The sequence below is a fragment of the Macrobrachium rosenbergii genome, chromosome 1, assembly GCF_040412425.1.
Source record: "Macrobrachium rosenbergii isolate ZJJX-2024 chromosome 1, ASM4041242v1, whole genome shotgun sequence".
Classification (NCBI taxonomy): Eukaryota; Metazoa; Arthropoda; class Malacostraca; order Decapoda; family Palaemonidae; genus Macrobrachium; species Macrobrachium rosenbergii.
This window is the reverse complement of record NC_089741.1, coordinates 32,516,780-32,526,779: the sequence shown is the minus strand read 5'-3', so window position 1 is coordinate 32,526,779 and position 10,000 is coordinate 32,516,780.

Genomic DNA, 10,000 nt, shown 5'->3' with positions numbered 1-10,000 from the left:
TAAGTAAGATAGACTTTGGCACATACAGCAGAATTCATTTTGCAATTTTGACGATGAATAGTCATATATATATATATATATATATATATATATATATATATATATATATATATATATATATATTATATATATATATGAAATTTTTATCACCGTGATTTATATACAATCATGAAGCTACAAATGTTGCTTAATATCAAATTCACGCTACCTCGGGAGTATCTCCGATGGAGAATTATCACCGAAGGGGAATTTATATAAGTGATAAATGAATTAGTACCACCGGGACGCGAACCCTTGACATGGGAGATACTCCCGAGGTAGCGTGAATTTGATATTAAATGACATTTGTAGCTTCATGACTATATATATATATATATGTATATATATATATATATATATATATATATATATATTATATATATATATATATATATATATATATATATATATATCTATATATATATATATATATATATATATATATATATATATATATATATATATATATATATATATATATATATATTATATTTTTATATTATTAAACTATAAAATACTTTATATATTTTTCTTTTATATAAAATCCTTTTCTCAGTAGTTCTTTCCAAGAGAAGAACCTCTCTCTCTCTCTCTCTCTCTCTCTCTCTCATTTCCATGTCGATGTAATTTTTTTATCAGCCAAATAAAAATTGAATAAAACCATTTCACTTATGAGAACCAAACTCCATTTTTTCAAAAAAAAAAAAAAAAAAAAAAAAATTTTTTTGTACGTATTCCCTGTACCTAATTCCCTCTTAGTTTTAATTGCATGTATATTTAGATTCGTAGCTCTAATGAATAGCGTAAATACACCTCCCTTAGTAATTAACGTGGTTCCTAGTCTTCATCATAATCTCATTATCAGCATACACGTGTCCTCATTATTCCTCATTGTAACGACGCTGAATGAGGTCGTATGAGAAATAAGGTTAATTTTATTATATCAGTGTATAAGTCTTCTGGTTATAATGGAAAAGTGTTGTTTATTATTTTCATAGACCAGTTGGGCCTGTGAATAGAATTGGGAGGAGTCTAAATTTTTATTTTTTATTTTCATAATTTTTATTAAAGGTAATTTTTTTTTTTTTATTATTTTCATAGACCACTTGACCCTTGAATAAAATTGGGAGGAATCCTATAATGATTTATTTTGAATTCTTATGATTTTATTAAAATTAAATTTTTTTATTATTTTCATAGACCACTTGACCCTGTTAATAAAACTAAAAGGAGTCTAGATTTTTTTGTATTTTTATAATTTTTATTAAAAAAATATTATTTTCATCGACCATTTGACCTGTGAATATATCTGAGATGAGTCTAGACTTTTTTTTTTATTTTTATAATTCTTGTTGAAAGCAAATTTTTTTATTTATTTTATAATTTCTATTAAAGGTAAATTTTTTTTTTTATTATTTTCATAGACCACTCGCCCCTGTGAATAAATCTAAGAGAATCCTTTAATGATTTGTTTGTGATTTATTAAGATTTTTATTAAAACAAACAAATTTTAGATTTTTAGAGGATTCCTATGATGATTATTTTTATAATTCTTTTAATTCGCATTAAAAGTATAAAACATTTTTATTTTCATAGACCACTTGGCCCCAGGAATAAATTTGAGTGGAACCCTGTAATGATTTATTTTTGAATTCTTATAATTTTTATTAAAGTAAAAAAGTATTTTTTATTATTTTCATAGACCACTTGGCCCTGTGAATAAAATTGGGAGGAGTCTAGAATGTTTTATTTTTATTTTTATAATTTTTTTTTATTAAAAGCAATTTTAATATAAGACAAGTTTTGGTGAATATATCCACTGACTAAATCTCCGCAGCCGACATCGTTGAGGCTAATCGTGATTGGCGGAAGCTCAAAAACATCGACCAGTCAGAATGACGATAGACCTTTCAACACCAGCTATTGGTTACAATGATATCCTGGGGACATTTACTGTCATCTCCAAAAATACAGGCTGAAAAAGAGGTTTCATATACAATGAAGAGAGTGGTTTTAAAATATTAGTAGGTTATTATATAACACAGACTATTTGAGTTAATATGAGGATTTCTTTTAGTTATTCGAAAGGGAAAAGCAGTCTATGGTTGTTGAAACTGATCTCAATTTAGTGTTTACATTCCAGTGGCTTCAAAATTGAGCATACTGATTTTATTTTAGGATATTCACTGACAGAATAATAATAATAATAATAATAATAATAATAATAATAATAATAATAATAATAATAATAATAATAATAATAATAATAATAATAATAATTTTCAGCTATGGAAATAATAATAATAATAATAATAATAATAATAATAATAATAATAATAATAATAATAATAATAATAATAATAATAATAATAATTTTTGATTAATTCATAAACCCATTAACTGTTTTATTCATTTTCTAACTTGAAAAAAGGATCAGCTGACGAGATAGAAGCCTTTAAGAATAGCTTTCCAGGATCGATCCTCTGGCAATGAGTCGAGAATTTGATTTTCTGCCTCGTCAGGCAAAGTCCTCACTTTATCCTGTGGAAAGAGGGTAGCCTTCTCTCTCTCTCTCTCTCTCTCTCTCTCTCTCTCTCTCTCTCTCTCTCTCTCTCTCTCTCTCTGATATGAATACCCATATTTTGACCTCCAGCTCACTAGCTTCAGTTAGGTATTGTTAATGTCCTTATTGATGTATAGCCACTAAAACATGACTGAATTTCCAGGAATCTCAAAGCCATTTCATTCATCATTTTCAGTTTTGTGCTCCAGGTCTTAAACAGTACTGAGGCTAGAGGGCTGCAAATTGGTATGTCGATCATCCACCCTCCAATCATCAAACGTACCGAATTGCAGCCCTCTACCCTCAGTAGTTTTGATTTTATTTGAGGTTAAAGTTAGCCATGATAGTGCGTCTGGCGCCGTTGTAAGTGCCGACAACACAGGCAACCACCGGGCCGCGGCTGAGAGTTTCATGGGCTGTGGCCGAGAGTGTTATACAGCATTATACGCTGTACAGAAAACCGCCTTAATAATAATAATAATAATAATAATAATAATAATAATAATAATAATAATAATAATACCATATTCTTTGAAAGTGTGAATTTCAAGTCAACGGCCCCTGTGGTGGGCTTGCCCCATGTGAATTTGGTTCACCTCCCTAATAATAATAATAATAATAATAATAATAATAATAATAATAATAATAATAATAATAATAATAGCATGGAAAAACTCTTGACCAAAATGTGTTTCAGGTTAATATTACAAGAAAACCTAACCTACACAGATTCGTAAAATCTGGTTGTACTCAAATCTATTTTCAGTTCTGTAACTATTCCTACTGAAAGCCTTTTGTCTCTCCAATCTGACAAAAGAGTGTTTTATATATTACGAGCAAAGTGACTGAAGATAATGAGTGTTGTGTAACACGAACAGTTTGAATGGAAGGAGAAATAGTCTCTTGTTATTGAAGCTGGGTTGAATCAGTGAAACATTCCAGTGGTTCAAAAGTCAAATAATCTCGTTTTATTTGGATGGTCAGTTGTAGAATAATAATAATAATAATAATAATAATAATAATAATAATAATAATAATAATAATAATAATAATGTGTACAATATAGTACCATTTCGTTTACTTTGCTTTCAGTGCAGGGGAAGAACCTCTCCCTTCCTTCACCTCTCTCTCTCTCTCTCTCTCTCTCTCTCTCTCTCTCTCTCTCTCTCTCTCTCTCTCATAATAATAATAATAATGATAATGTGTGCAATATAGTACCATTTCGTTTACTTTACTTTCAGCGCAGGCGAAGAAGTTCTCCCTTCCTTCACCTACCTCTCTCTCTCTCTCTCTCTCTCTCTCTCTCTCTCTCTCTCTCTCTCTCTCTCATCAGGAACCCTTTTCCACTCCACCCTACCATCTCTTTCATTAACTCGTCCTCATCTTCCTCATCTCTCTCTCTCTCTCTCTCTCTCTCTCTCTCTCTCTCTCTCTCTCTCATCATCATCATCTCCTGCCATCAATGGACTTCTTTGTCTCGTAACAATCTCCCCAAAACTTTTCTTTCTGGGCTACTGTTAATCTAAGGTGTAGCTCTCTCTCTCTCTCTCTCTCTCTCTCTCTCTCTCTCTCTCTCTCTCTCTCTCTCTCTATTTTATTTCTTTATACATTATATGTATACACACACATATATGTATGTATGTATGTATGTATGTATGTATGTATGTATGTATGTATACAAATCATTTGACACCCATTACGAGGAGAGTTTGATCTTTGTGTATGTATGTATACATGCATGTATGTATATATGTATGCATGTACAGTCTTTTCAACATATACTATAAAGCTATTTAATACCCCTTTAATTCCAATTAGGAAGTGTCCTTCAATCCAAGTGTCTGAGGTGAGGGCTTCACTATTTCCTGACCTCATTCTCTGGAACAACTAGATCTATAATACTGCTACTACTACTTGACGCTTCCTTTCTAGATATTCCTCTAGAGCCAGTAAGTACCGCCCGGAGAGGTTTGGAGTACCGGCTGTCACAATATTTATGAAAGGGGTTGTAAAGTGAATGGGGCTTCATTATTTTTGTCATAATTGGATGGAGAACCCTGTATAATAAAGACAGTTATTATCAATATTATATACATATACATGTATGTATATAATATATATATATATATATATATATATATATATATATATATATATATATATATATATATATATATATATATATATATATATATATATATATTCTTACATACACGTGATTGTCTGTCAACAGATTCATCTTTTCAATAATAATAATAATAATAATAATAATAATAATAATAATAATAATAATAATAATAATAATAATAATGATACCAAGCGGCACAGGCAAGAAGCAAACACATTCCCTTTAGAAAATAAAGACGCATTAGAGAATCATAATCATTGTGTCGTGTTTCCTCGGCCGGGCGATTCGGCAGGAAGGATGTTTGAGATCCGTTCGCCCTATAATTGGGCTGTCGAAGTTATTGTCTTCACACCTTCTCTCTCTCTCTCTCTCTCTCTCTCTCTCTCTCTCTCTCTCTCTCTTGAAGGAGATGTTTGGATGTTATCTTTAGTTTGTGTTGTCAGTTTTTTTTTGTTTATGTATGTGTATATATATGTATACGTATATGGGTATGTAGATATAAATATAAGTATAAATATAAATATAAATATATATATATATATATATATATATATATATATATATATATATATTATATACATATTTATATGTCTAATCTAACCTAATCCTTCCCTAACTGACCTACTCCTAACTTAACCTGATCTAATTCCTAACCTAACCTAACCTAACCTAACCTAGGGAAAACATGCCTGACAAATATGTGCTTATGTTGTTGAAGATAGGAAATGCTAGAAAATGCAAGTTACATTTAAAATGTAACTAGCATCTCAATTCGATCCTCTTTTTGGAAATCACAAGTAAAAAATACTCCGAAGTTTCTTTAGCCCAATCGAGTTTTCTGTACAGCCGCTACAGCGTGTGATCAAGGCCACCGAAATTAGATCTATCTTTCGGTGGTCTCGGTATAATGCTGCGTGAGCCGCGGCCCATGAAACTTTAATCCACTTCCCGGTGTTGGCCTATCCTATATCGTTGCCAGAAGCACGATCATGGCTAACAACCTTAAATAAAATAAAAAAACTGCTGAGGCTGAGGCTACAATTTGGTATGTTTGATGACTGGAGGTGGATGATCAACATACCAATTTGCAGCCCTCTGGCCTCAGTAGTGTTTAAGATCTGAAGGCGTACAGAAAAAGTGCGGACAGAGAAAAGTGCGGACAGGAAAAAGTGCAGACAGAATAAAGTGCGGACGGACAGACAAAGCCGGCACAATAGTTTTCTTTTACAGAAAACTAAAACTACAAAATCTGAGAAAAGCTTTGTTCTTCATTTTTACATCCGACAATATTTGCTTTCAAGAAATACATTCCGAACGGATGTCTGTATGGGATTTTTCCTTTTGGGAATATTTGGTATATATACACGTAGAAAATTCTATCGGATATGATTTTACATAGAGAAAGTAAAAAAAAAAGAAATATTCAATCGGTGAGTTTCTCAGTTTGGAAATGAAGGAATTCTCACCAGAAATGATTTTATGGACAGAAATGCAAAACATCTTACTATTAAACAGAGACCCCAACCTTTTACTTGAAATAAAAATGTATTGTCATAGAAGATCCACCTTCCAAATACTGACTGGTCAGTAAAAGAACATATAAGAAACCAGAATAAAACTATAAATAAAGGAGAAGAGGATAAAAAGAAGCAGTAGCAAAGAAAAGGAAAAGTTAGGCCTTTCTTCCATAAAAAAAAGGGGCCCACCAGTCTTCTCGATCACAGATGGACGTAAATTTAGCAGATTGGAGACGCCCGTGTCCCAGCACCAAAAAAAAGCAACTTGATGTTTCTTGGCGTCGACTTTGATCTTGAAACTAACGAAGTTGCTCCCTTGAAAGAGGTGCCTGTCCTCTCTCTCTCTCTCTCTCTCTCTCTCTCTCTCTTTCTCTCTCTCTCTCTTTTTACTTAGTTGAAAAAATCAACATTATCATCTAGTGTTTCTCAAGCTTCTATAAGTTTTATTACTGTAAAAATTTATCTGTTGTTTTTCTCAGGCAAAGATTGTTATAATTCCATCTTTAAACTAATGAAGAGAGAGAGAGAGAGAGAGAGAAGAGAGAGAGAGAGAGAGAGAGAGAGAGGAGAGAGAGACGTGGGTGGGAATCATTCGTATTTAGGTAAGGACAGTGAATCCTGTCTGGAATCATTGAAAATTTTACTCTCTCTCTCTCTCTCTCTCTCTCTCTCTCTCTCTCTCTCTTTTTTTTTTAGGTTTACCTTTAAGAGAAGTCTGGGTGGGTAGGGCAATAAAGTATATAGTAAAATTTGGGAATCAAACTTTCTCTGGAAAATATCAGAGGGTCTCACAGTTCCTCCGCACTAGAACAAGTCACATTTCCAAATTCGGCCAGACATTTTTAGACGTTTCCTTTCTCAGAAATAGTCTTTATTTTTTTATCTATTTGCTTATTTTTGTTTGGCAATAGACTTCACTATCATATCACCATCATCATCATTCTCATTTCATTTCGTAGGATCTCTTTTTAAACTTTATTTGGTCAGTCTGTAATGATTTCCTGCATGTTACTGTTGTCCCTTAAAAACCTTTTTTTTTTTTCCAAATTTAAATTTTTCATATTTTGTTTTGCTCCTTCGTTTTGTTGCCTTTTTTTATATATAGAACCTATGTATTCATAATCTATGTATACCTCTAGAACTTCTCCTGAGTTCCAGAGGTCCTTTATTCCTCACACCTTTGGGCTGTGGAACAGCCTCCCTTCTGAGGATGTCTTGCAATTGGAACTTCAAGAGTTCAAGCCAAGTCGCAACGCTTTGCTACCCTAATACAATTCCATTTTCATTTTGATAATTTATATAAATATTCATCTAATAACTGATCTCTTCTTCCTATATTTCCCATTACCTTCTGTTACGTCTTTCAAATGAACACCATAATATTCTCTGGAAGCTTGAATTTCTTCCCTATGAATAGGGTTCATCTCCTGAATAATAATAATAATAATAATAATAATAATAATAATAATAATAATAATAATAATAATAATAATAATAATAAATAATTGTAAGACAATACACCTCTTCCTAAGTAGGAACTCTACTTGGCAATAATTCGATAGTCCATGATTTATGTCTGTCCAATTCTCCTCTAAAGAAACATTTCCCCCCTTTAATGAAGATATCCGATAAGAGAAGAAGGATATTAAACGCAGATATACCAGTGAGGGGATAATATAATCACGAATACCCTGAAAAGGAAAAGAGCTGGAAATGTGATGATTCACCAAAATGCCATGAAAGAATGTCAGTAATTATGGAGATGTGAGAATGATAACCGAGGATTGGGCCAAAAAATGAAGACAGGGAAATCTTCCAGCTTAGCGTAAACTTTGAAAACGAGCTGTTTGGGAAACTGGGCCAACAGGTAAGGCAGAACGTTTGTCCAAGTGGTCAGAACAATTGAAATGCTGAAAAGTTAAAAAAATTGTGCTATGAAATATTTCATAGGGTAGATAGGCTTTAATATTTTGTGGTGGTTTGAACCCAGGGAGGGGAATGGGAGTCTCGAGCAATTAAGGGGAGGCGTGCTGGAAAATTCTGGGTCAGAACGAATTAAAAAGCTGAAAAAATGAAAAATTGTGGCAGAAAAATATTTCATAGTGTAAATAAATAGTCGTATGATATAAATAGGTTCTAATATTTTGTGGTGGTTTGAACCCAGAGAGGGAATGGAAGTCTCGAGTAATTAAGGAGAGGCGTGCTGGAAAATTCTGGGTCAGAACGAATAGAAATGCCGAAAAAATTAAAAATCGTGCTAAAAATATTTCACAGGGCGAACCTTTTGTCGTATGTCAATAGATTATAATATTTTGTGGTGGTTTGAACATGGGAGGAATAGGAATCCCGGGCAAATCAGGAGAGACGTGCTGGAAAATTCTGGGTCACAACGAATTGAAATGGTGAAAAAGTGAAAAATTATGCTAAAAAATATTTCACCATACTAACAGGAAAGGTTTTTAAAAGCTCTTAATACAGAATAACAGGAAAGGCTTTCAGAAACTGTAATTTATGCTTCTGTAGTTCTTTTGAAGTTCATCAGACTAAATGGAGAGTTCTTAAAAGCTGTGACTCATGATTTTGTAGTTTTTTGAAATTCATCTGACTAAACGAAAAGGTTTTAAAAACGGTTAAATTTCCATGAAACGCAAACAGACATAAAAGAGATTTATTCTACAAAAAAAAAAAAAAAAAATCTGGACATCGCATTGTATATTTGCACAGCAAATCTCAGCCTAAAACCCTTACAGGAAATTAAAAAAAACAACAACAGCTAAAAAAAATAAATAATAAACATAAAAAAAACTTGTGTGTGTGTTTTGTAACAGCCCCGAAAGCAAAACATGGCGACGGGAAGCAATTTCAAGCCAAAGGCGATCAGAGGATATTACGTCAGATTTAGCCGGGAGATTGCTTCTCTGTTTTGCGGAATAAATCAAGATTATTCCCCGGGGAAAATTTCGTTACTCGTTGCTGCAAGGATCAGCGGAACAAGTTGGAGCGATCACAGTTAGCTGGCGTTTCTCGGAATCTTTGTGTGGTATATTTCACTTTTCTCGTGAATGTGGACTTGTTGTGTTTTGATGCGTTTATCCATCCGGCTATTTCTATGTCTGTCTATCTTACCATCTATCTTTTTATCCATCTATCTCTGTCTGAGTTCATTATTCTAGACTTCCTAAGGCTTCTTCTTCTTCTTCCCCTAACTAATGAACACCATAATATTCTTTGGAAGCTTGAATTTCAAGGTAATGGCCCCTTTTCTGGGCTTCTTATCTATTTATCTGTCTATTTATCTTATCTATCTATCTATCGATCTATCCATCTATCTCTATCTGAATTCATTATTCTAGACTTCCTAAGGCTTCTTCTTCTTCCCCTAACTAATGAACACCATAATATTCTTTGGAAACTTGAATTTCAAGGTAATGGCCCCTTTTCTGGGCTTATTATCTATTTATCTATCTATTTATCTTATGTATCTATCTATCTATCTATCAATCTATCTCTATCTGAATTCATTATTCTAGACTTTCTAAGGCTTCTTCTTCCCCTAACTAATGAACACCATAATATTCTTTGGAAGCTTGAATTTCAAGGTAATGGCCCCTTTTCTGGGCTTATTGTCTATTTATCTATCTATTTATCTTATGTATGTATCTATCTATCTATCTATCTATCTATCTATCTATTCATCTATCTCTATCTGAATTCATTATTCTAGACTTCCTAAGGCTTCTTCTTCTTCCCTAA